Source organism: Cebus imitator, unplaced genomic scaffold (assembly GCF_001604975.1).
Source record: "Cebus imitator isolate Cc_AM_T3 unplaced genomic scaffold, Cebus_imitator-1.0 Scaffold336, whole genome shotgun sequence".
NCBI lineage: Eukaryota > Metazoa > Chordata > Mammalia > Primates > Cebidae > Cebus > Cebus imitator.
In genome coordinates, this window is record NW_016107651.1 from 462041 (window position 1) to 490015 (window position 27975).

General features: G+C 42.3%; 1 pseudogene across 1 annotated transcript in view; it reads right to left on the reverse strand.

The window, feature by feature from the left end:
• Window positions 1–26485, reverse strand: part of LOC108287110 — a 39164-nt pseudogene extending 12679 nt beyond the window's left edge. Inside the window, exon 1 of the transcript XR_005196449.1 lies at window positions 26210–26485. The product of XR_005196449.1 is annotated as a 60S ribosomal protein L13-like (transcript). The remainder of the gene's footprint in view (window positions 1–26209) is intronic.
• Window positions 26486–27975: the final 1490 nt, after the last annotated feature.

Consider the following 27975-nt stretch of genomic DNA (forward strand, 5'->3'; position numbering starts at 1 on the left):
ACATTAAAGGAAAAGGAAACATTTTATTGTAATTTAAGGCAATAAAGCTCGTGTTTAAGGTCATGGGTATGAAATTAGATTGAGAACCAAGACTTGCCATTTACCTGTCTGGCCTTGGGTGATTACTTTACCTTTCTAAAACTGTTTACTTATTTGCAAACTGGGCATACTTTTAGTACCTGTCTTATAGGGTAGGGATTGACAAGCTTTTTCTGCAAAGGGCCAGAAGGTAAATATTTTAAGGTTTACAATGCTTTACCGTCTTTGTATCAAATTCTTTTTGTTTTTACAAACCTTAAAAAAATACACAATTAGTTTGAGGGTCACGCAAAGCAGGCCCAGGGCCATGTTTGGCATCCCCTGTGTAGGGTTAGATGAGTAAGCGAGATAACATATAAAACATTGGACTTAGTGTTTCATCTATATGTGTTATGTGTTGATCCATTACATCGGACCTAAAACATAGTGAATTCTCAATGTGATTATTGATGTGAATTCTCGATGTGATTATTAACACCTGGTGTGAATAATAATTCCACTGTGTGGAAGGCTAACTAAGGGCAATTGTCAGAGCCTCAGGCTTATAAACTCAGCAACCCTGCCACACGCACATCTAACAGAACAGACATTTACAAAGGAAATTGTAACTCATACAACTCAGAACCATTAATATGGTCCTCATTGTCTGACTGAAAGCATTTGAAAATTAATTATTAAATGCCCCTTTCTGGGAGCCAGCCGGGTGCCAAACCTTGGCTATGCACCCCTTGTGCGTTATTTCAGTACCTTCCTGCTGAGTAGTTTTTATTGTCCCTGTTACAGAAGAGGAGCAGAGGCTTGAGGAATGGAAGAAAACCAGTTCTGTCTGCCCAGGGCCTTCTAATCTGTATTCTCTTTTTAATATACATGCATTTGCATCATCTTTTGTTCCCTGACTCTGAAATAGATGGCCACCTGCTGAATGGAATTTAATGAGTGGTTCCGTCAGTTCCTAATTGTATACCTCCTATGTGCCAAGCCCTGTGCTACACACTGGAATTTTTTTTTGAAAGAATAAAACAGTCTCTCTTGTTAAAGAGTTCAGAGTCTAGCAGGAAAGACACTACCTGTATAGCAAATCATAACATATTATCAAAGTATTCTGTTAGTCATGCTTGGCAGAAACTTACCAAAGTCAAGTCTGTCTTTTGAAAGCCGTTGTGACCATGCCTAGATCTGCACTAAAAATACCCAACTTGGATCCTGTCATAATCTCCTACTCCAATATAAAATCTTCATCGGCTCCCTGTTACCCGCAGAATGAAGCTCACACTTCTTGGATTCTATTCAAGGCTTTATACCAAAGCTTCCCAGTGGGTGTGCCAGATATGCCAAGACGCTGATCCACCACAGCAGCCTTGTCCTTTTCCCCTGATGTACACTACACATATGATCATTATTCTATGCCTGCCGTAATCTGAAGTGGTTTGGAAAGAACTGTTTTTTATGATCTGTCCCTGACTACATTTCCTGCCGAATTGCCCTCAGCTGTCCCAGTGTCATGGTGTCTGCTCACTGGTTCTTGTGCATTGTTCGTGTGTTTCAACTTCCACACCTTTGCTCATATGGTTGTCTCTTGCCTAGAACTCCTGTTCTACCATTTGATAACTTCTGCGTTGCTTTCAAATTCTTTAAAATAATAACCCATAAATTAGGTCTTTCATGAGGCATTCTCCAAGTTCATTGTCCCTTGAACTTTAACAGTGTCTTATCTTTTTTATGGCACATGTCTTCTGTTATATCCTTGGTAGTAAAAGGACCTAGTGCTGCTGAGTCTGGCATATAGTAGGGCTCGGGGGTTAGCCCGCCTCTCTTTCCTGCTCTACTCATGGAATCTTAGGAAAATTACTTATATCAGTGGCTCCTAAACATGGCTGCACGTTAGAATTGCCTGAAAATGTGTTTTATTTTGTTCTTTAAGATCAGGATGACCAGGAAATACCCCAGACCAATTAAATAAAAAACTCTAGAGGGTTGGTTCTAGCGTCAAAACTCCCCAGGTGACTCCAATATGCAGTCAGGGGCAAGAGCCACTGTTTTAAACAATCTGAGCTTTGTTGCCAGGGTTTTTCTAAATATTAAATGCAATGTTTACAAAAGCTTGGCCCACTGCCTGGTGCATAGTGAGTGTTAATTGTGTTAGATTTTACCCTGGGTTTGAAGGCCATTGTGACCATGTCTGGATTCGCATTTGCATTAAAAATACCCAATACCCAACTTGGATGCTATCATAATCTCCTACTCCAGATTGTTGTGTTATGTTTTACCCTGGGTTTTCAGTTCATTGGTAATGATGTCTTGCACATAGTAGGTATTGAATAAACACTGGTTGAATGAACAAATGTTTCTTAGGGAGGCCCAAGAGGAAGCCCCAGAAGGTTGTCGCTGAGAAATGGCTTCAATGAGGAACTAAAGGTTGTGCCTGGAGAAGAGGCATGGGGTTGGCAGAGGGGCACGTGGTCTATCTTGGGGGCAGGCCCTGGTAGGGGTGGGAGCGGTGTTGACCTTTACAGTTTTGAAAACAAAATAAAACCAAATAAAAGTCATTCTGCTTTTTGTTATTACCATGCACTGGAAATTCCTAGCAACACCAGTGATAAAATGTTTCTTGCAGGAGCGGACTTCTCCCACCATCCCTGCCCCCACTTCCCCTTACCTTGGCAACTACTGGCCTGTAGCCCAGCAGGAAAGGACTGAACAGCTCTTATAGTCAGCACTATTAATGAGCTAAATGGCTTGAGAAAGAAACAAGGGAACTGTAAATTATATTTATAAATTAAGTCATATAAAGCTGGACTAAGTAATTAAACTGTGCACCCATAATTAAATACTCGTATAGCATTTGGGCTCTGAGATTTCTTTCCGCTGTAATAAACTAGCTTTGACCTCAAAAGGGTTGGCAGTCTGTGTGGCAAGCTAATGACTCAGAGTTCCTGGGCGGAGTGGTGCCAAGGTCACTGTCTAAACAGAAGGATCCTTGAGGGATGTCCATGGATGGCGTCAAAGAGATGGGTGAGTGATACACAGGGCAGGTGATAAGCGGAGAGAAAGTCTCACACTCCCTCGAACTTATGAGAAGCAACATTAGCATCCAAGATTAGTGAAGGAAGGTCAAGAAGCAGACCGAGCAGAAAGGGAGGGCTTTCCTATTTTTAGCCCCAGACAACCCTCCCACTTTCATTTCCTGTTCTCCCCTTCTGCTGCCCCACCTAGAGCCCCAGAAGTCAATATGCATTCTTTGAACACAATCTATTTCTAACGTTTCTCTCTGCCTTTGCCCTTGTCATTCCCTGCATGTCCTTCCTTTCTCCTTTCCTCATCTAGCTAGTTAGTCCTTTGAGATTTAGCTCCTAGGTGCCTTAGGGAACATATTTCTGGCATATTTTGGCAGGTGATAAGTATTCCTCTGGTTCCCACAGTGACATTGAGGTATAATCCTGCAGAACCACCCCCACCCCCGTAAGTCCCAGGGACCAAAGACCCTCCTAATAGTTGCTAAAAGTTGCTTGGCACAACGGAAGATGCTTAGTACTCATCTGCTAAGTGAGTAAATGAATGAAGGATAGTTCTGTGAAGAAAGAGGTGGTATTCTTATTTTTTAGGTAGAAGAGCTGGACTGGGAGCTATGTTTTATTCAACCTATATGGGCAGCAGCAAGATGCTCAGCAGACAGAAATTGTTCCACGAATATTTGCTAGGTGATCAGGAGACATCAAAAGGAGATATGCTTTGCCACAAATACCCCTTATCCCAGCTTCTCGCCCCCAAATAGAGTAAGAATACTGCTAGCACAAATGTCAGTGTAAACTAATGTTTACAAACTATCACTCTCTATATTAGCAAAAATACATAGGAGGAGACCAGGAAATATAACCAGATCTAAGGATGAAGTGAGATTTGTTGGGAGCGGTGGGAGGAGAGAGATGGGAAAGAGGGATGCTGGAGCCTGGGAGGCCCAGATGTGGGAATTCAGGGCAGGGGGGAGTAGAAGACTCCCCATTTTCTGATGAAAAGAGAGCTAGAGCAGCCTTAAAAAGATCACAAAGGAAATGAGGAGTGAAGAGGGCCCAGTCAGGTTTGAGGGGAGAGTGATCAGCTGTCAAATAAACTATGCAAATGACAAGGGAATGTTTTCAGGATGAGAGAAGGATGGGGAGAGAGAACTGGAAGGTGGGGGCACTGAACCAGAAGGTGCTGGGAGGAGTCCAGGGCTGAGCCCCAGCTGACTGTGTTGATCACAAGCCCCTAGGTGGTTCAGAGATACACCAGGGTTTGAAATCTGCTGGTAGTGGTTAAAGAACTCAGACTCTGGGCTCACATCTAGCTGCCTGGGGTAAAGGCCTGTGTTGCCTTCCTTATGTGTGACCTTGGGGAAGTTGCATCATATCTCTTAATCTCAGTTTCCTTATATGTATCATGGGAATAGATGTATCTACCTCTTATTGTGGTTGTGAGAAATCAATGAGTTAATATATATAAGCAGTGCATGGTACAGGGTAAATGCTCAATAAATATCAGCAATAATACTTACATGTGAAATCTAATTTGACATTTGACACACAGATTCCATGTTTTTCTGTGCCCTTTCACCCCAAGAAAGGGGAATGCCAAAAGGGTCTCTGAGCACCCCTTTTTTTTCTATAGATAGCAGATATAGGAAGTTGGAGGGAAGAACATTACACAATTCTTAAGCATTTTTTTTCATTAGGGCTTCACTATGCTTATTCTGCTGTGAAGTTTTGTGTTCCCCAAGGGGGCGCACAACAGCCAACTGTGTATCCCTGGGGAAGTGAAGTGCCCTCTCTGAGCCTTAGGTCACCCATTTATAAATTTGGAAGGATTGTTTTTCTGATTCCTAGTAGCCTTTCTCATCTAACATTTCATGATGCCACTAAGTCTAAATCAGTCCAGGCCTGAGGTGGGAGTGGAGGGAGAGGTGGGCACTGGCTGGGGACATCCTGGTTGCTTGTCAGGTCAGGGGGCTGCCAGGTTGCGGTCTTCGGTCTCAGAGTTCCAGAGAGCACTCAGAATGGCTGTATATCCTGCATTGGGAGAAGGGTAGAGGGATGATTGTCCCAGTGGTTCTCTGTTCTGGCCATGAAACCTTCTATTGGAGAACAGGACAAGTATAAAGAAGTAATGCAGGGGGACCCTGCAGCCATTTGTCTCTCTGCAGCCCTGAATTACAGGATTGAGAGGTATGAATTAGATTAGGTGCTGCAATGTTATATCAGAGCAGATGTCTTATCATGTAAATCCCCTCAATATCAACCCTTACAGGCTTAATTAAATTGAAAAAAAAAAAAAAAAAAAACCCTACGCTCTCTACTTGAGCCCTCATATTTATTTAGGTCATCTATAATTTGAGAAAATATACTTTTCAATACCCAAAGGCTCCTTTCTGGGCCTCTCTGCCTTTCTCTCACTCTCTTTCCCTGCAGACATGTTTTTCTGTAAATACTGCAGCTCAGCGCTGAATCACAGATCAAAGCATTTCTTCTTCATTCATCTTTTGAGGCCAAATTGCAATTTATAATGTCTGTGGTTTTCACTAATCTGTTTCCATGTCATCTCACTTTAAATCAACAGAAAGCAGCTCACAATAACACACTGAAGCTGCTCCATGGAAGCGGAGAGTGTAATTTGAGCACTGCTTTATTGAGTCTCAGTACCCACAGGTAGAACTGTCTGGGGCCTTTATTATACCCAACATTAATCTCAGTAAACAACTTGTTTTGATGAAAGCTGAAAGCCAGATGAAACAACGAAAATTCATGGTTATCAGAAAACAAAAACATGATCCCTTTCTCCTCCCACCTCTTGTGATGCACTTTCCTGTGACATTTAAGGCTTTGACAATTTGGGCCCCATAAAGGGAGGGCAGAAGTCAGGTTGTTTGCCTCAAAGAACATGTTGATAGACCGTTCCAGAACCTTTTGAGAAGTGGACATTTGCAGAGCTGGGTCAGAGTCTAGGGCCTGGGAGGAGTCCTGGAGAGCTACAGGTTTTGTGGTTTTTGTTTTTTTTTTTTTTCCTCAGAAGAAGAAAGCATTCCTAAAGGCAATTATTATGCCTGGTTATTTATCCCCAGCTGCTTGTCTCCTGGGAACAGAGCTGACATCCATTGTGATCATCCTCAGCTTCTCGGGTGAAACATGGTTCCTTAGAGACTCCAGGATCTAAGGGGGTGTGATCGACCAAGAATACATGCACTAATGGAAAACACTTGCCTGGATAAGCTAGGGTTAAATATGCCATGGAATAAAAATCATACTGTTAAGCGCATCAATTTTTCACAAGTACTGGATGAAAATAATAGTATGAATAAGCTTTATTCTTGTTGAATTTCTCGAGGGGACTTTAAGGAGCTTAGTTGTCACTCAGGCCAACCAATGGAAGGTTGATGATTTAGCACCTCCAAGTCTAGGAGTGCCTCCGGGTTTAATTTCAGGCCCCACTCCCTCCAGGCTAATAGAATCTGCCCTACTTTCCCAGAGAGGAGCCAGTAAAGATCTCCTTGTTTGGTCTTCTGGGAAGTACACTAGCCACAGAAAGGTAGGGGGTAGGGGGAGACCTGGGGGAGGTAGCGGGAAGGGTTGAGGGTCTGGGGAGATAGGGAAGGAGGAGAATTTGGTTAAAATTTCCAGTTCAGTCTTCCCTGGGAAGGAGATGCACCATCATAAAACTATACAATGTGCTTTAGTTTACAAAGCAAATTCAGATTAAAATGTTCTATATGATGTAAGCCAGGAAAGAGACATTATCTTCATTTTATAGATGAAGAAATCAAATCTCTGAGAGATGGTGGTAATTAATTGCCCACAATTACACATCTATTAATACTAAGGTGCAAAGGGAAATCTTCAAAGCCAGTGTTTCTGTCTTACTCCAGTCTGCTCACAGAGACTAACCAGGCTAAGGTTAAGCCCATCACTAAAGAAGTACAGAGCTGGTACATGCAGGCCGTTCAATCCTCACTGTAACTGAGTGAAGTAGATGTCATTATCTCCGTTTTACAAATGAGTAAACTGAACTGTGGAGCATTTAAACCTCCTTCCCAGTGTCAGACAGCTAGTAAGTGTCAGAGCCTGGATTTGAAACTAAGTCTTCTGATCCTTAATGCAGCACTCTTTCTAAGTCACCTTGTTGGATATTGGAAAGTCAATCTGAAAATAAAGAACATTAGTCCTTTGCTATCCTGAATTATCTGGATTCATTGTCTATAGTAGGAAACTAATGAAAATTTGCCTCTACTTTTCTGTAGAAATATAGGATTGTAATGAAGAGTCTTTTGCCCTAATTATGTGCAGCACAATTATGTCTCTTTCTACTGAAGACAAAGGTTGCTTTATGGATGTGCTATGTAAATGTAGTTGAGGGATGATGATTTTCTAATAAACGGGAAGTGGGTTGTCAGGGTCAGATAATAAGTGGACGAGGACAGGGCAGGGTAGGGCAAGGTTGGGAGGAGTGTGCTGGACTGAAAGGTCTCATACGATTTTAAAAAAAGGTTTGGAGAGAAGGCTGCCTAAAAGCAACTACTGGAGACACAATGCATGGTAAAAGGCAGGAGTGGATAGATCTCCTCCCAGAAGGGGAGATCTAAAGCCAAAAGTGGTTCTGAGAATGGAATGAAAGCAAGGCCTATCTATCTAAATGACTTCATATGCACACACCACTGTTTTCCTAACCTGAAGCCCTGGGAAAGTGCCCTGGGAAATTCCACTTAAGGAATTATTGATTAAACTCAGCCTGTCAGTGAGGCATTGGAATTGGGACTTGTTAAGAGAAAGATGGAATGAAATCCAGAAAAGCAAGGAACTGTTACGGCGTCTGTAGTTTGGGTCTGAAAAGGAGATTTGCATTTGGAACCCTGTCAGAAAGAACCTGAAGCTCAAAAAGCCAAGGCAGGCAGCTAAGCCAAGGCATATTGCATCTGTCAAGTAACCAGCCAGCCAGTAGTGAAGCCGGCTGGGTCAGGAGCTAGTCTGCTGAGTGGAACTGTGCCAGGTGGGAATCGGTGACTAACCTGGGGAAAATATTTATAATTTACTTATCAGTAAACATCATCTACTTTGAAATGTGGCATGTTGAGGTCAAGTAGATAGTCTCATAATGGCTTCCTGAGTGCATTCTGCCTACAGATTCACAGAAGAATGAGAAGCAGGGAGGGGAGAGTGTCAAGCTACAAACCCAACACAGCACCTCCAAAAAGAAAAGCAGATTGTACCCGCAGTCAGGAGGGGAGTTGAGGCTCATGGCCTGATCAGTGATTTGGTCCCCAAAGTCCAAAGTTGAGTTGCCTTGGTAAGGGTAATCTTGTTCAGTGTCATCTTGGGGAAATTAATGGAATGTTAGGTTTTAATTTCATATTTGTTAGCTGGACTTTACAGAAAATTAGAGGTTATGACTTTGATCAGTTTAAAGGTAAGTGGCTCTGTGGAAACATTCTGCTTTTTAAAATTTGGGGTGTTTCTCAGGATGGTATCTTGTCCATTCGGCCTAGCAAAAGTAGGGAGTCAGGGAAGTGGGCATGTTAATCTGAAGTACGACTCACCTGAAAGAGGAGTGAAAATGGCTGGATTATCCTACATTCTTTTCTCTGAAATAAAAAAAAGAGATACCCAAGAAATTATTCAATCCTTTCCATGTTGGAATATAACTGACAGGTTGATTTAGACAAAAGAAAAGATATGAACAAAAGCTACTCAGTCAGAACATCTGCAGAAGCTGCAATCAGACCACACAGTCAAGATTTTTTCAAGGACAATTAACATTCACTACACATCGATTGAATGCCTCTCTTTGGGCAGGCAGTGTGCTTGGTGCGTGGGGTGAGGGATGGATAGTCCTTTTCTTGTGTAGAAACAAACTTGTTAACTGCTAGCAGGAAGCAGAATCAAATAAACAGAAATAATGGGTTTGGGGAGGAAAATTGGGGTTATAATGAATTCTGACCCATTACAATAAAGACTGTTTTGTCTGGTTGTGATTTGATGTGAGTAAATTTGGGATCTTTCCACTAGACAAGAAGAGAAACACTGAAAGTCAGAGAATGGGCCTGTAATTTTAGAAAGCCAGGAGAGGATTGATGGGGTTGCCAAAGCTGGAATGAAATTAGAGGGGAGGGTTCCACGCTCCCATTTTAGACCTTTACAGAGAAACAGTGTGGCATTCAGTTAGGTCCTGAGGGTAAGGAGCATTTGCATGACAAGGGCTTCTCAACTTTGACACTATTGACATTTGGGCCAGGGAGTTCTTTGTTGTAGGGGGCTGTCCTATGCGTTGTAAGATGGGCAGCAGTATCCCTATCTGCTACCGGCAGTGGCACACTCTACCCAACCTGTGACAATCAAAAATGTCTCCAGACATTGCCAAATATCCCCTTTGACCTTCATCAGCATAGCCGAAGGTGAGAGGAAACGTGCTTCTGCCAAAAGGACCCTTTTGAATGAAGGTTCAGTGGTGTGACTCTGCCTGGTTGGAGAATGGTGGCCATAGGATGTAGTTAGGAGAGGGACATAAGAACGGAAGGGTCCGGAAAGACAGTTTGGGGCTGTGTTGAAAATCTTGCTAATAAATTGGTCTTGATTTTGCAGGTAATTTGGAGGGCATGAGGTTTGAGAGGAGAGTGACAGAAGAACCTGGCGGGAGTATTGGAGATCTGAATGGAAAAGCAAGGCAGTGAGCACAGAGGACAGGAGGCTGCACCTGTTCAGGTGAGAGGTAAATTGAGCTGAATTTAGTGAGGATGCAGAGGAGAGGGTGGGCATGAGAGACATCACTCAAGGAGATCTGAGACTTGGTGACAACCAATATGTAGTGGGTGAAGGCAAAAGAGAAATTATACGGGTGAGAGGGAAGATGATGTCTTTGACTTAGATAAGATGTGAAGAGGAGGAGAGTCAGATCAGGCATTCAGAATGGTTTCTTAAAGCCCCTTTTTTTCACAACTCCAGGTGGGTATGCAGGAGTCACTGAGCATATCTTTTTTATGGATCTTGAATTGCCAGTTACTTGTTCAGGTGGAGCAAGTCACCTGTTTAGTAGGGCAAAGACAAAGGTTTGCATAGTAATAATAATAGCTACCATTTACTTAGCACTTACTATATGTTAGGCACTGAGCCAATATTTTACACACTATCTCATTCAATATTCAAGCAGTCCCACGAGGTAGATACTACTTTTGTTCCCACCTTAGAAATGATTTCATTCATCACGTATTTATTAGGTGATTAATATATGTGCCAGGCACTGTTTTGGGCATCCAGGATATATCAGTGAATAAAATGGGGGGAATAAGTCCCTGCCATTGTGGAACTTGCCTTTCAGTGGGGTAACTAAAATGAGGAAACTAGGACTCAGTGAGATGTGGTACCTCTGTATCCACCCAGCTAGTGCATGCTGGACAAGATGAGGGCAGCAGTGTTCTTGTGGTTAGCTGTGGTCAGGCCCACTTGAGCACCCACGTGGACAGAAATGGGAAATTCCCTTGCAAGGCAGGCACAAAAGGGGAAAGCTTGCCCAGTGCTGGCACGTAAGGACTCTAAAACCCCAGAGACTAGAAGAGAGGACAGGTCGTCTGGCTTCCTGATTGACAGAATTACTGAATTATCTGGAGTTCATGTGTTTTCCTGGGTGCTTCCATAAGCAGAGATACATGGGCAGCATACTCACAGTTCTGTGCAACTCTAATCAATCATGTGTCATTCCTAATTAATTGCCAAGACCCCAAATATCAGTTAAGAGTCCGCAAGAAATAAGGGGGTTAGTCGAGAGCTATGTTGATCCGCCTTTAATTTTACCTAGTTTAGGTATTTGACACTATTTGTTAGCTGCCCTGAGAGTAAACCAAGGTAATCTCAGCTGTAATTAAGCCCATCGTTCTTGCCCAACCTCGACTCTATTCTGGACTCTATAGGCTGTCCTTGCTTACGTATTTAAGGTTGTCCGTACTTCACACTGACCAGGGGCAGTGGCCTCATGGCTACCACTGACCACATTCCTCCCCTAAATAAGATGAGAAAGGACAGGCCTGCTTTTTGCACCTTTGGGTGAAAGCTTTGTTTTTTCTCAAGAAGAACAGGTATAGAAGAGTGTATTTTATCTTGTTTTCCTCTTGGGCAAGAGAAATGACCACTTTGTGTTATGCAGGCCTCAGGGGCCTGTGGTCTGAGGGTTTCATCTGTGATATGAAACAGTCAAACTAGCTTCTTCTAGAGCCATGGGAGTTCACCCTGTCAGTGGTGTCCACTGCCCAGCACTGGGGAGGAAAAGCCAAACAGATTGTACATGGAATGTATAAGACCTGGCCTTGGACCCTTGTACCTTTAAGTTAGTCATGAACTTTCTTACAATTCATGTAAAACCACAACTGCAACAAGGATACAAGTGTTTGCTCATATAGTAAGCAGTCTGGAGTGGGATATGGTTCTGGTATGACCGAGGCTTAACAGCATCCTGAAAGACCTAGGTTGCTTCCTACCTTCCATCTTGCCACCGTGATGCTGGCTTCATCCTCAGCCTGATGATGAAAGAGCTGCTCTACTTCCAGCCACCACTGCTGGGCCAGTCGTGGCCAGAGGAAGAAGAAAGATTTTCCTTTTCTATTTTACGTACAAGGAGACTCTCCCAGAAGCCTCCCAGCAGATTTCACCCTCATGTTGGATCATTCAGAATTAGATCACATGCCCATTTCTAAACAAAGCCTTGCCAAAAGGAAAGGGTCTACTATGGCTGACTTGTAGGCAAACCAGAATCAGCATCTGGAGGTGGAATTGACATCAGCTTCCTTTGAGGCCCATGGCTGTGTGAAGGAGGGTGGACACCTGAACCAAATTGCATTTCTATTCAGGTGAAAGAAGACAAGTGGGCAATAGATGTTGGATAGGCAACCATGAGTGTTTGCCTCAACAGCTAGTCATGTGACTCTCGCTGTTTCAGAGCCTCCAGAGAGGGGAAGCAACTCACCCTCGTGTCTTCCCTCACTCAGCCCTACCCTGAGGCCCCAGCATCTGATGCCTTTGGATTATGCCAGCTGGAGGCTTGTGTTTTCTTATTTTGTTCTGTTTTTAATGCTAGTTATAATCTTACTTTGTACTTAGGAAAGGCCTTTCTTCCAACAAGCTCCAGGCACTTTTATAGACTTGATGACCTCTGCTCTGAGAATTATTATCTTCCATTTATGGAGGTGGTGTGAGGGTCACGAGGCAGCCCCAAAGGCCCAATCTGAAAGCAGAGCACATCCTGCGCTGGGTTTTCTAATGGGAGTGACAGGCTGGAAGGACTAAGACTCCATCCATGAGGATGGCTCTGGGTGCAGAGGTGTGGTCTGTTAACAAAGGCTTCCTTTGTGCTGACTGGAGTTTCTGGAAAAAGTTAGCTCTCCAACAATCTTGGAGAAGTGCTCAGTGATTACATAGAAGCAGAGTGGATTAGAAAGGCTGAAATCTGTACTTGTCTATCTTGGCTCATTCTAGTTCATTCCCTTGCCTTTGGGGGAAAATCAAAGGGATTCTTTCAAGAAATATTTGGTCCCTTCCCTATGCTGGCCATCGTGCTGGGCATTGGAAATATAGTCCAGAGCAAGAGACAGTTCCTAACCTCAAAGAGCTCACAGATTGTGGGGCAGAAAACTCAAAAACTAGGCAATTACAATGCAGTGGAGTAAGTGCTTTGATTCCCCTCTGCTGGGTGTAGGGCTTCCTGGAAGACCTGCTGTTAAGGCTGAGATTGAAGGGACAGGAAGGAGTGAAATACTGTGTTTCCAAGCAAGACATGTCTTACCTGTGGTTTCTCAAAGTTTGAGGAGCATTAATTTTACAGAATGTTAACTTAAATCATTTTTTAAAAGAAAGTATAGATAAATTTGGGGAAAGGTAGGGTAAGCAATTTGTAGGATTTTGCAGAACTTTTGATAACTGTTATTAGTGATAACCATGAACCTCTGAGACAGATGTGAAGTGGATGTTTGCCCTGTCATACTTGACTATAAAATCTTTTTCCCTCCGTCTTTCCCAGATGAGTAATTTTAACGCTGAGAACCACTGTAACTGAGTTGAGATTGAGGGTAGGGGCAATAATAGGTCAGAGGAAGCATCATAGTTCTGCTTTAGAAAAATATAGAGGCTAGCTTTTCATATAATAGCTGTGTTTGTTTTATGAGCCTATTTACATTCTTAAGCAGACCCCATGGTCTCCTCTAATAAGCAGACTCAGTCATTTGTAGGAGAAATAGTCTTCTTGCAGTAAATTGGTTAGTGGTGGCCATGTGGCCCCATCTTCTGGCCAATGGGATGAAAGAGGAAATATGCTAAGGGCTTATGGGGAAATTTCATGCTCTAAGAAAAAAAAAAAAAAAAAAAAAAAAAAAAAAAAAAAAAAAAAAGAAAAAAAAGGAAGAGGTAGCTTCTCTTCTTCCTCTAGATATTCTCTCTAAATGCGATAGCTGAAACTGTAGAGCCATCTTGCCAACAACTTGAGGACAAAACCAATACCTAGATGACAGAGCAGAGACTGAAGCTACCCAATACCCAAGTCTGTGATGACAATATTGAGCTTCTGATTAACCACAAACTGGAGGCTGTCCCAGCTATTGACTTAACTTTGACTTCTTGTTATGTAATAATACATTTCCCTATATTTTAACTGTTTCTAAGCAGGCCTTTCTGTTATTTGGAGTTAGAAGCATCTTGGCTAATAAACTTTCCTATTTTAATCTTTCCTCTTTAATCCTCCTGGCATATTTAGTCATTTCCTTGATGAAGGCACATAACAAAGTTTCAAAGTGGAGGTAAAGTTGTCCTGGATGCAGATGTCTGAGGCAGCAGGTGGTACGTTAGTGAGGCACAAAGTCAGTTCCAAGACTCATCTGGTTTAGGCAAATGAGGACGGCTGTGGGCTGACGATCTAGTGGGACTGGTTAATGCAGTGCTTGAAGGGTTGAACATGGGTCTGCTGAAGACACCAGCCAGGCAGCTGAAACTCAGGAGTCAGGCAGGGCACAGGAAGAGAAGCACTTGCTAGGCCAACTATTCTGAAAAAGGCCTGAACTCCCCTACAAGATTTTCATGTACTCAGTGCCCCTCCCCACTTCTATAGTCACCTGGGTGGTGTGGGCAGAACTTTCACTGCTTTAACAGCTCTCTCCCCTCTTCCCCTCTACCTTCAGTAATGTCCCTTTAAGTGTTTTGTGGCTTCTTTCCCTTGGCATCACTTTATTTTTAATTGTTCAAATGTATATTTATACATATTCAATGAAATGTCTCTTTTTTTATGTACAGGCCTATTGACATGATTTGTTAGTACTTCTGTCCATTAATTTTCTTAAACCATCTTAACCCCTTTCAAGAGTATAGTTCAGTAGTTTTAAGTATATTCACGTGGTTGCGAAACAGATCTCCAGAATGTTTTCATCTAATGTGATAGTTAATTTTATTTGTCAACTTGACTAGGCCATGGTGGACTGCGAGGTACCCAGATTAAACCTTATTTCTGGGAGTCTCTTTGAGAGTTTTCAGATGAGACCAGAATTTCAATCCGTGGATTTGGTAAAGTGGATTTCCTTCACCATTGTGGATGGGCATCATCCAATCTACTGAGAGCCTGAATAGGGCTAAAGGTGGAGGAAGGGAGGATTCGTCTCACTTCTGCTTGCTTGTTTGAGTGGCACATCAGTCTTTTCTGGACCTTGGCCTGGGATTTACACCGTCAGCTCCCCTGCTTCTCAGGCCTTTGGAGTTAGACTAGAATTACATTCCTGGCTTTCCTGGGTCCCCAGCTTGTAGATGCCAGGTAATGGGACTCTTCATCCTCCATAATGGCATGAGCTAATTCTGCATATATATGTATATCCTGTTGGTTCTGCTTCTCTGGAGAACCCTGGCTAATAGATCTTGCAAAATTGAAACTCTATACGTATTAAACAACAACTCTCCTTTCCCCTCCTCCCCATCCCTGTCCCTGATAACCAGAATCTTCTTTTTGTTTCTATGTATTTAATGACTTTAGATATCTTATGTAAGTAGAATTATACAGTATTTGCCTTTTTGTGACTGACATCTTTCACTTAGCATAATGTCCTCAATCCAACATGTGATAGGATTTTCTTTCTTTTTAAGGCTCACTCATGTCCCATTGTGTGTATGGACCATGTTTTGTTTATCCCTTCATCCATCCTTCTGCCCCTTGGCTATTGTGTCTTGGCATCAATTTTACCTTACTGTTGTGGCTTGTGTTTGGGTTTCTAATTCTGTTGCCTGTGTTTCACTTTAACCAGCTTTCTCTAGGGAACGTCCTAGAAGAGAATGCCCGAGAGACATCTCATCCTCCTAAGGATGATCTTGCTAGTGAACTTTTTCAAGAAATAATTCATTTAGAAAAGAATGACCCCAAACAATTCATATGTGCTCTATATATGAAGTAAAAGGCGAGTATCTTTCCTTTAATGTAACTACTCCATCTCAAGTCTACTCTGTAGCCATTCATTACTCCAGCTGAAATGGAGAATTAGAAAATTCATTGTGTTACCCATAAAAGGTAATGCAAGCTCAGTATTAAAAAATTGAAAAACAGCAATAAAAACTACCACTTAATTAGGTCATTTTATGCAGGGTCCACTACCAGGCATTTTAAAGATACTCTTTTTAATCTACACAACTCTTTGAAGTAGACATTGGTAATATTGCAAGTAAATTGTAGATTGGTGAGAGGACATGCCTTCCCAACACCATCATTTCCCTGTGCACAGTTCCACCATAGCCTCTGATTTATTCGCCATGAATAGGAAACTGCACACCCACAGCGAAACAGGGCAGAGCAGGTGCAGCCCACTTTGGTGGGCTTTTCCTTTGCCCTGAAGTTCCTTGTGTGCTGCTCAGCTGCCAGTGACGCTCTCCACATGGGTAAGGCGTCCTATGCTGTCAGAGCTGGGAAAACATCTCAGTTCTTGCCTCACTGTTGCTCTTTTATACTTGGCCTCAGGATTACAACACCATTGTAGAAAAGCTAAACTAACCTTTGTATTTCTAGTAAAGAGAATGTTTACAAACATTGGACTCACTCGGTTTGTGAGCTAAACAGCATAACCAAGGCTATAGAACAAGTCTCATTTTCTAGGGTTCTGAAAACTCCTTTCTCTACAGTTCACTCAGGAGCTGATTTAATCTCCTCTTACCTTGGTGATTCTAATACAGATTTGGAGATGATGGCAAATTTATTTCCCTATGGCTTACTTATTTGTTTTTATTTTTATTTTTAAGATCTCTAGTTTGCAGTTGAAGAAACTGAGCCTCAGGGAGGCTCAAGGCACAACATTTGGTAAGAAAGAGTCAGAGATATAATCAAAGTAGCTGTCAACTAAAGTGGACAGAATATAGATGGGCTTTGGACTTGGCAAAGTTCCTTCTTATGTTTGAGTTTCACTTGCATATCCAAAATGAGAATAATAATTACTACAAGGATTGCTGTAAAGATTAGAAGTCATATGTGTAAAGCATCGAGCTCAATGCCTGGCTCTTGGTGTGTGGTCGATAACTGGTAGTGATTATAAATGTTCTGCCTGACTCCAAAACCTGTGAGCTTTTCTTGAAACGACAGTGAACTTGCCGCAGAAATGAAAAGGGAAAAAAAAAGGAAGGAAGGAAGACCATCAAATCATCCATTCATCTATTGTTGCATTCCCTTGAAAACCAAAATCATTAGTTATGTGGTGATTTTTCCCGATTCCCAATTTCATTCTTTCATTCTATGAAATATTTTCCTGAGAGTTGTAATCACACTGTATCTATGACATGTTTAAGGATTTCCTTTTCACTTTTCATCTCATGCTAGGATGAACTTTAATGCCCACTTTCCTACTACTGGGTTTTGTGGGAACCAACTGCCCTAGCGATTAGAAGCTTGTGTAGCAACAGCCCTTTGGGAGCCGTGGCCTCTCCTGCGTGGTGAGTCGGAGCTAAATGCTTCTTCATTTGTGAGTGACTTTGAACTGCTTTTTCAGAGCTGGAGCCACCCCTTGGCACTTTGGTATCTTGACCTTCACCAAGAGTTTGTCCTGTTAGAATTTGAGAGCAGATACTTCTTCCTCTGAGACAGCTTCCCATTTTTCCTCCCTTTGTGCTTTTATCTCACTCTCATCACCAGTGCCCCAGATTCTCTAGTCATCAGCCTCTTCCTCATTTGCTGCCTACACAGTCTGACCCTTGGCTTAGCTCTTTCAACGCAGTGCTTGCCACCACACTGGGATCTTTTATCCCTCTACTCCTGGAGATCTCTGCTGGGCTCTGCTTCTGCTTCCAAATTGCTAAGCTTTACTGAAGCAAATCCTGCAGTTGTGCAAACTGAGGCTGCTAACAAATTCACACCAACTTTAGCTGAGCTCTTACTGTTGGGTAATACCGTAGCCTTTGTCTTGATAACTGCATGCAGCATTTTGCTCAGGCACAGTTCCAAACCTGCTTCATTATCCTCAGCCTCCAACCGTGCCCCAGGCAGGCCAACAAGAGGATTATTCCTTCTCTGGGAAGTAAAGGCATGTGGGGATGCTCCCTCAACTTTGCTTTTTTCTCTCTCAAATTTTCTTTGTATCTTGAGCCTTTTTTCTTCTCTGAGAAGAGTTCTGTCTGATTTCTAAAGTTCCTCTTATCTCTTATCTTCTTCCTTGAAGTTGACCTATTAATTGCTCATTTCTTGAGAAAATGTTCAATGCATAGATCTTGACTATTTTTCCACATATGTTCAAGTCTTTCTCATTCTAAAAATGAAGCACAAAAGCAATAGTAATAATATAATAAACTATTCATTTAACTCTACTTCCTCCTCAAGTCATTTCTCTCTTCCTTCTATCACCAAAATGGCTCAATGACTACACCACGCCCACTCCTTCCTTTTATCTTGACTTTTTCCTTTACACTCCAATATAACTGCTTTCTTTAAAGTTACTAAGGGTCTCTCATTCTAGCTAAATCTTACATCCTTCTCTTTCTTCACCATCTTTATTCAATTCAACAGATATATATATTGAGCCCCTTGCTACCCACTGGGCACGGAGCTCACTCTCAGAGAGACAGATTCAACCCCTGCCCTCCAGGAGATCACAGTCTCTGTAGTCAAAGAATACACTTTGAAGGTCTTCAGTGGATTGGAGGATAAAATAATCAGGTGGTCTTGTGGATCAACTCTTCCTCTCTCTTCCTGATGCCATGACTCCACATTCTCCTCTTTCTTTTCTTGCATCCTTAGACAGATCTTTTTCTGTATTCTTTACTGGTATCCTTTACTGATATTTCTTATTTTTTCCTGGAAATGGAAGCATTTACCAAGGTTCAGTCCTTGGCCTCTTTCTTTTATTATACACCCTGTCTTTCAAGATTTGCCTTTGTCACCTCTGTTTCACTAGCCTTGATTCCCCTCCTGCCAATTTGCTCTCTTACTTTGGACTGAAATTGTTGTAGCTTGCTAGATATCCAACTAAGATATTTCACATGCATCTCCCACTCACAGTGTCCAAAACTGAGCTCATCTTTTCCTCACCTCTTAGGCATTTCCCCCCAGCACATGGACCTCCTCTGAGAACTTTCTCCACCCCAGATGGGTGTTAACTATGTAATCCTGCACGCTTGGCTGTAGCTGGCTGGATCTGGTCTCCCAAAGATACAGAATTGTGGCAAGGGGTAGTTCATTGTGGTTTAACTGGGAAGTGATATAAACTCAGAGGTGATGCTGCCACTGTGAGATGGCCATCTTCAGTCATGAGCATGGAGATGCAGAGAAAGCTTGTTCATGAAAAGAAGCATGAATGCAGCAAATAGAGGTCAAGATGTGAGACTGTGAGACTTGGGATGACTCAGCATCACCAATGAGGGATGTGGCTCCTTTCTGGTTCTGCCAATTACTGATTCTGGTCCTTTGTGAGGTTCAGCTATACTTTCTGCACTTGCGTTTTGGGAAATAATCATCTATTTTTATAATAAATTATTCCTTTCTACTTAATTTAATGTAAGTGGGGCTTCAAATGAAAGAGCTTTGGGTATAACACCCCCAAGCCCAGATAAACCCTCTTCATTCCATTTCTATTTCTGTTAATAATAAGAATGCTCTTTTCTCAGTATTCATGCTGAAAACTCCCATATTATCTTTGGCATTTTCCTTACTTCATTCCAACCTCTCCGTTATATCCCATTAACTATCATGTCCAATGGAGTCTATTTTTCATATTGTTCTTGAAGAAAAAAAAATGCCCTTAAATTTGTCACTTCTTACTATTCTTCCCATCACCTCAGGCTCACTGCCTCTTAATGAGACAATTAAAGATTCCTTACTGATTTTCCCACTTCTCATTATTTTCTCCTCTAATCCATCAAAGATCTTCAAAGCTTGTTCATTATGCACTGAATTAATATCATATTTCTCACCTGAATTTTCATGTCCTCTTTGGCAATTTACCTCTTATGGTCTGAATGTGTCCCCCAAAATGTGTGTTGAAGTCTAATGGCCAATTATATAGTAGTAAGAAGTGGGGCCTTTAGGAGGTGATTAAGTCATGAGGGTGGAACTCTTATGGATAGAATTAGGGTCCTTATAAAAGGGCTTGGAGGAGTGGGTTTGATCTCTTGCTCTTCTGCCATGTGAGGACACAACCTTCCATTCCTTTTGCCCTTCCATTCCTCCCACCATGTGAGAACACCACATTCAAGGCACAATCGTAGAAATATAGTTTAGAGCTCTCAGCAGTCATTGAATCTGGTGGCATCTTGATCTTGTACTTCCCTCCAGAACTGTGAGGAAATAAATTTCTGTTCTTTATAAATTACCCAGAATGAGGCATTTTGTTATAGTTGCACAAATGGACTGAGACTGTAACTAAGTATCTACCTTTTCATTCTTATCTTAGGCTTTCCTCCCTTGGAGGCAGTGTTAGTGAATACCTAGTGTCCACTTGATTGGACTGAAGGATACAAAGTCTTGATCTTGAGTGTGTCGGTGAGGGTGTTGCCAAAGGTGATCAACACTTGACTCAGTGGGCTGGGAAGGCAGATCCACCTTTAATCTGGAGGGCACTATCTAATCAGCTGTCAGAGAATACAAACAGGCAGAAAAACATGAAAAGGTGAGGTGGTCTACCATCCCAGACTTCCAGCCCTCAAACATCAGACCCCAAGTTCTTCAGTTTTGAGATCCCAACTGGCTCTCCTTGCTCCTCAAGCTTGCAGACGAACCATTGTGGGACCTTGTGATCGTGTAAGTTAATACATAACAAACTCCCCTTTATATGTATCTCTCTATCCTATTAGTTCTGTCCCTCTAGGGAAACCTAATACAGAGGCCAACCTATAGGGACCACACCATCATTTATTGAGTGCTCTGTGGTTGCAAGCCATGGGTTCCTGCATTTTCCATTGTGGTTCCCTAACTTTCTGCCCACGCGTTGTAAATAGTCCTTTTAAAATAAACATCCTTGAATTGTTTTAAAGTGAATGTACCATTTCTTCCTACTGGGGCCTTGACTGGTAGAGGGCAGAATGATAATAGCAGCCATCTGACATTCCTGTTTTGAGAATTAAATGTTCCCACTTATGCTTTGTGTTAAAACAGTGCTTGGTACCTAGTAAGCTCTTAGTAAATGTTGACTATTATTAGCATTGTCCCTCATCACTTTCTTATTTTGCCTTCTACTCTGTAGATTAACTGAATAGCATATTGTTTCTTAATACTCCCTGCACCTTATCACTGCCATACTGTGAGATGCGATTTTGGCTGTCAGAAGACCACCCCCCTTTCTTTTTCTGCTCATCTTTCATACTTCACTTCAACATTTTCTTTACTGACAAGTTTCTTCCCTAGCCAGTTAACATTGTGTCTTCATTTGAGTCCCCATAGCTCTTCCCACCCTCTCCCTGTGTGATTTCTACAATCCATTTCTTCTGAGATTTCTGTGTTCCTATATGTACCATTTCCTTCACCACTCTGTTAGCTCTTTTAAGGCAGAGATTCAATCCTCTTTACTTTTTCTTCTTTTTCAATACTTTGCCCTTAATCAGCCAAAGAAAATTTAATACCAGCCTCCTCCGTTCTTCCCATAGCAGCCAGAATGATCTTTTGAAAACATAATTGAGATCATGATGCTCCCCTGCTAAAATCCTCCAGTGACTTTCTTTTGCACTTGGAATAAAATCCACCCCTCCCACTGGTGTTTACAAAGTCAAATCATCTTCCCCTACCTGCGTCATCAACCTATCTAGAGATTCCTTGAATATACTTATCTTGCTTCTGCTTTAGAGGCTTTGACTATCTGTCTCCTCTCCCTAGAATAATCTTTTTTCAGGTTCCGGCAGGATAGGCCCATTCCTGTCACACAGCCCCTCAGTTTTTATGTCACCTTTTTAGAGTGGTCTTTGTAACTTTTCTATCTAGTCTAGGGTGACTATTAAGTTACTCCCCATTTCATTTCATCACCCTATTTACATTTTACACAAGATTTCTGTTTGTTTTTCTTAAAACAGCCATATTGAGATATACTTTACATACCACAAGATTCATGTATTTAAACTATGCAGGTTGGCCCGGGCAGGGTCTCTCATGCCTGTAATCCCAGCACTTTGGGAGGCCGAGGCAGAATTGCTTGAGGCCAGGAGTTTGAGACCAATCCGGGCAACATAGGGAGACTGCATCTCTACACACATTTAAAAAATTAATTGGGCATAGTGGCACATGCCTGTAGTCCCAGATACTTTGGAGGCTGAGATGGGAGGATTGCTAGAGCCTGGGAAGTTGAAGCTGTAGTGAGACATGATTGTACCACTGTATTTCAGCCTGGGTGACAGAGTGAGACCCTGTTCCCAAAAATAAGAATAATAAAATAGAATACATTGTGAGAGTCAATGAGTTTTGGTATATTTATAGAATTGTATAACCATCAAATTTTCATAATTTTAGAACATTTTCATCACCCAAAAAGAAACCTTATACCCATTAGCAGAAGGAGAATGTCCCATTTCCCCTTCCTTCACTCCTTGCTTTACCTTCTAGCCACTGCAAACTGCTAATCTACTTCCTGCCTCTATTGATTTACTTATTGTAGATCTTTTATAAGCATAGAACTATATAGTATGTGGTCTTTTGTGACTGGCTCCTGTCCCTTAGCAAATTTTTGATGTTCATAATGTCATAGCATAAATCAGTACTCATTTCTTTTTATTGCCAAATAGTGTTCCATTGCATGGACCTGCCAAATCTTTCATACTTTTTTAATTAGTTGATAGTCCTTGTGTTGTGGGTGGCTTGTTTTCATTGCTTATTTTTCTGTCCCCCTCCATGACAGAAGAGAAGGGAGCTCATCCACGTCTGTCTCATTTGTTGCTGTAAAACCATGATTGAAGCTCTGTTTCTCATCTGCCCATGAGCTTCTCCCACTTCTGCTGGTTACAGACTGTCCTCCCCACCCTGTACTCTCACAGGGGCCTACCAGACTTGAGTTGCCAGAGCCCATGCTCCCTGCCACAAAGAAAAAGGGATTCTTGTGCCAAGAGAATGGGGCCATGATGCAAGGAGAAGCAAAGGCAAGAAGACACAAAAGGCAGTCAAAGGGAGCACCAGGTCCCAGCTCCCTGAAGCCTTAGATCCCATCGCTTTCCTTTGACTGAGCTTCTCCAGGCTCTTCCCAGGAAAAGGAATCAATAAATGTCTTTGTTCCTTTGGCCAGCTTGGCTTGGCTTCCTATTACTTGCCACAGAGAGAGTTCTGATGAATATAAATTGGCTTCTACTCACCTAACTGGTCTGGTCACAGTAACAAATAAGATTTGTCGAGGGTTTCCCAGATGAGAAAGTATTTTCATGTTCATTGTTTTGTTCTACCCTTTTAACAGAGGAATGTGTCACAAACCTAATTTTAAACACGAGGAAACCAAAGATTGGAGATGTCAAGTGATGGGCTTAAGTTCACACAGCTTATAAGTTGCAGAGCTGGGCCTCAAAACCAGTGTTCCTGGCTGGCGGTTCTGTGTCCTTGCCTACTGGGCCACAACCTGCAACTGGCCTTGGGAAGAAAAGGGACATTTGCCCCTGGATGCTTTGGTTGTACACTGAGTGCCTAGACCAGTGCCTGGAGTGGTTACTGAATAAATGGCTGCATTAATTTGACCAGGTTAAGGGGTGAAAGCAGGGAGTGATCTCTGCAGGTACCTGAGATCCAGTGTAAGTGTCTCTGGTTATCTGAGGATATGATAACCAGAGATATGAAGCAGAGTAAAAGAGAATCTGCTGGAACAAGTTACAAAGTGAAAATCAGACTTAGCAGGGGCCAGATGCAAAAGGAACAACAAAGGGCCATGTCTTCTGCCTTCCTCCACTCCTTTCCCTCTTCTCACCACTTGCTCAAATGTCTTTCTGTTATAGATCAGTCCAAACTAAGGAAAACAGTAGAACGTTTTCAAGGACCTTTCCTGGGTTCTGACTATACCTAAGGCAGGCTTTCTAGGATGTACCTCAACATCGTAACACAGGAGAGATCGAGAGGAGAGAATCTGACATTCGAGTTTCTGTCCTCACCTCTTGCTCTCCTATGCCCTCATCCTGCTGCATGCTCCTGGCCTGCCCTTCCTTTAATATGCCTCTCTTTCATCTGACCTCGGTACTACAGCTATGTAAATTTGTTCAACATGCCTCAAACTGGCCATGTTTGCCCCTCTACATTTTTGTTGTTGTTGTTTCTCAGCCTGGCAAACTCTTATTCATCCTTCAAAGCCCAATTCATGGCCAGGTGCGGTGGCTCACACCTGTAATCCCAGCACTTTGGGAGGCTGCAGTGGGTGGATCTCTTGAGGTCAGGAGTTCAAGACCAGCCTGGCCAACATGGTGAAACCATTTCTCTACTAAAAATGCAAAAAAAAAAAAAAAAAAAAAATTAGCTGGGTATGCTCACTTGAACCCAGCAGGTGGAGGTTGTAGTAAGCCCACATCATGCCACTGCACTCCTGCCTGGGCAACAAAGCAAGACTCTATCTCAAAAAAATAAGATAAAATAAAAGTTAAAAAAATAAAGCTGAACTCAAATGTTACCTCCTCTGAGACTCTTCCCCAGGGATTTTCCTTCATCTGAGCTTACACAGTATTTTATAAACATCATTTTGCAGCACTTGCAAGCTGTGTTATCCATTGCTGTTTTCTTACCAGAATACAGTTCCTTAGAAGCTTGGCTATGTCCTTTAAATTTTTGTCTTCTAGCCCCTGACCCAAAATCTGCACAATAGTAAATGCTCAGTAAATGCTGAATTTCCATGAATAAAGGTGTCATCTCCTGGGATGAAGGCCAGAGACTGGAAGAATAAGTGCATTTAAGAAACTTTTGTTGGCCAGCCTGGTGGCTCATGCCTGTAACCCCAGCACTTTGGGAGGCCGAGGTGGGTGGATCACCTGAGGAGTTTGAGACCAGCTTGGCCAACATGGTGAAATCCCATCTCTACTGAAAAAAAAAAAAAAAAAAAAAAAAAAAAAAAAAAAGGTAGCTGGGTATGGTGGTGGGTACCTGTAATCCCAGCTCCTCGGGAGGCTGAGGCAGAGAATCACTTGAACCCGGGAGGCGGAGATTGCAATGAGCCCGAGATCGTGCCATTGCACTCCATCCTGGGCAACGAGCAAAACTCTGTCCCAAAAAAGAGTAAAAGAAAGAAACTTTTGTTGACATCTTCTCTTGAAAGTTTCTCTTATATTATGACTGGAACAAAATCATGAGTACCACAATCAAGGCAAGTGAAACATTCTTGGAGCAGAAGTGCTTAAAGAACCTCTCTGGTTATGAGTTATTCTTTATAGATAGTACAGAGAGAAGCACTTTTACATTCCTGCTTTGGTTGCTCTTTTATAGCTTGTATTATGTAGGACGTTATTTTTTATTATTATTTTTTTTTAATGTGTGAATTTGATACTGCCATTTTGGTGCTAGCTGAAGGACGTTATTTCTATCTTCATTTTATGGCAAATGATGTGGAGGGAAGATATATCCAAGGTGATTGTATTCACTTACTGGGGTGCTATAGCAACTATAGAATGGGTGGTTTGAACAATAGAAGTGTGTTGTCTCACAGTTTTGGAGACTAGAAGGCCAAGATCAAAGCATCAGTAGGGCTGGCTCTTTCTGACGGCTGTGAGGAAGTTCTGTTCCATGCCTCTCCCTTGGCTTGTGGTGGTCTGCTGTCAGTCTTTGGCATTCCTTGGCTTGCAGAATCATTACCCTGATCTCTGCCTTTATGTTCACATAATCTTCACTCTGCAGGTATCCAAGTTTTGCATCTGATAAAGATACTAGTCATATTGAATTAGAGCCCAACCTGAGGACCTCATTTTGACTGTAAATAGGTCTGTAAAGACCCTATCTTCAAATAAAATCATAATGTTAGGTACCATGAGCTAGAATATTTAACACATGCATTTTAGAGGAACACAATGCCATTTATGACAGTGACCCTGAGAATTGCTGGCTGAGCGGAGTGCAGACCCAGACTTCTAAACCCAAACTGGGAGGAATAACAGGCAATTTTCAGTGAAGTCTGGGCCTCTGCCTTGAGCCCATCCCCTAATGCCAGTAAGACTTTATTGTGCTACTGGAGCACTTCAGAGGGACAGATGCTGAGAACACCCCAGAAGACACAGACAAATATTTATATCACCTGCATTGTTTCAGGTCCCCCTAGGGTGAATGAACCCATAATCATGGCAAGAGAGACAGAGGCAGAGAAATGAGGTGAGAGAGAGGCAGAGCAACAGAAAATAAACCTACTTCGAAGTAATGGCAGATTTTCCACAAGGCAATAAAGCTTAAGCTTTCAGAGCTACTTTTTTAAAGCCCTGTACTTAATTTTGTATGCTTTTGTCAAAGAGGGACCCTCCCCCAAATGATATAAAATCCAGGCTACCCAAAACCTGGATCTGCCTTTCTTCTAAGGAAAATGCTTGGATGTGGCTCAAATGGGACAAAAGAATTTCCCCTCTCCTTTATATACTTCTGAAGCAGGGCTCACCTGGGCTTGCTTTCTCCAAGTCTTGCTTAAGTAAAATGCCTCAGCTACCATACGCCGTGTACAAGGCAGTGTTTCCTCCTCTTGCCCTATCTTTGTCCACCTACGTGGAATGGACCTCAGTCTCCTTGCCTGTGAATGGCAGCTTCAGAGTCTTACCACAGCTTGTTGGTCCCTGGCAGTTATTCCTGAACTAAGTATGGAGCCAGAGCCCAGGACGGATACCACTGGAGCCAAAGGAAGTTTGGGAGGAGCTGCCACTTTGCCCAGCTGCTGTCTGAGGGATGCACTGACGCAGGCTGGGTATGGAGAGAGCAAGGTGACAAGCTCATTGGACAGCTGGGCCCCTCCCCTGCCAGCAGCTTTCCCTCGGGCAGCAGGGGTGCTGGAACTGCTGAGACGGAAATCATCCTTTAGGAAAATGCTGCTCAGCATACTTCACAATTTTTGTTTCTTTGGGCTTTGCCCTGATCTTCTCTAGTTTCTGCCTTTCCCCTTTCCGAATGTGACTGCAGAGCTGCATGCCTGCAGAACTGCTTCTGGCCAGGGCTGGCTCTTCATTTGCAGGTAATTAACTTGGCAGAGATGATGGCATTTCATAATTATGGTTGATTGATCAAAATGTCAACTATCTCGTTTCTCAAAAATGTTTTGTGTGTCCTGTATTTTTTTCTCTTAAGCACACAGTGTCTATTTGAATTTCTCTCTCTCTTAGATGAGATACATTTGTACCATTTGGGCAACATAATTGATGTCTTCTATAATCTGTCTCACAAGTCACATCCCAGAATTTCAAAAGGCCTGGGGTAATAGGCCCTTCAGGATCAATTTACTAGTATGACACTTAGGGGTTGATCAGCAGAGCTGACGTTACCCTATTCTTAAGAGAGCTATGCGACAGGACTTTTAAAAATGTCATTACTTCAAATATCTAAACAGTTAAACCAGGTGGACATTCAGTGATTGTTTGGTAGTTGGAAGTTATCATGGCTAGAAAATCCCCACTTCGAATCAACTATATATTCATGAAGTCCAATCAACTCTGAAGGCATGGCCTTAGAAATAATTATCCCTATTTTGCTGATGAAAGCTTTGAAGCATAAAGAGCAAGTGACTTACACAACTTTATATTGGTTCATGCATGTAAGTCACAGACCATAGATGAAATACTTAGTTGGGTATTTCTGATATCAGGCTAAAAATGAGGGCATGTTATAAAGGCTAGCACTAAAGCATGTAGGAATGTATGAAGAATAAGACCAAGGTGTGGCCAAAACTCACAGGCACCAGAACCTCAAGGTCATTCAGCATCTACAGTAGTTCCAAGGATTTGTTTAAACTGTTGCTCTCACAACAGAAGTTTGGACTCTCATTCTCTGCCAATAAAGTTATTCACTACTCTCCAGCCCATCCACTTCTCTTTTGACCATCTGATTGAAACTCACCGTTCTTTTTCTCCCATCAAATTCCATTGTATGAATAGTACTTTGGAGGTAGGCCTTCTTAAAAATCCACAGACCAATCTCTGAACTAGTTACATCTGGGTCCTTGGTTCATTTGGGTGTAGCTTGGGTAAGGGCGCAGTCATGTGCTACAAAAGATGTGCGCATCATTTAAGTCACAGTTAGAGGCTACTCTTCTCAGCCAAAAATGATGAGTCCCTTAGGAAGGGACATTAGGGAGGATAGATACCTCTGAGTGACTTTCCACTCTAAATAACACACTGACCTAGCCAAAACTATTTCCCTAGGCAAGTGATCATATATGGCAAGCATGTAGCAAAAGGGCCGATTTAATTTATCTTCTGGCTTCTTTTAAGAGAAGGGTAACTGAAGATGGGTTGTGGTTGTGGCAATTTGTGGTATCACCTTATAAAGCTATGAGACTTTAGATTCCAAAGGAAGAAAGAAAGAAGAAAGTAAGGT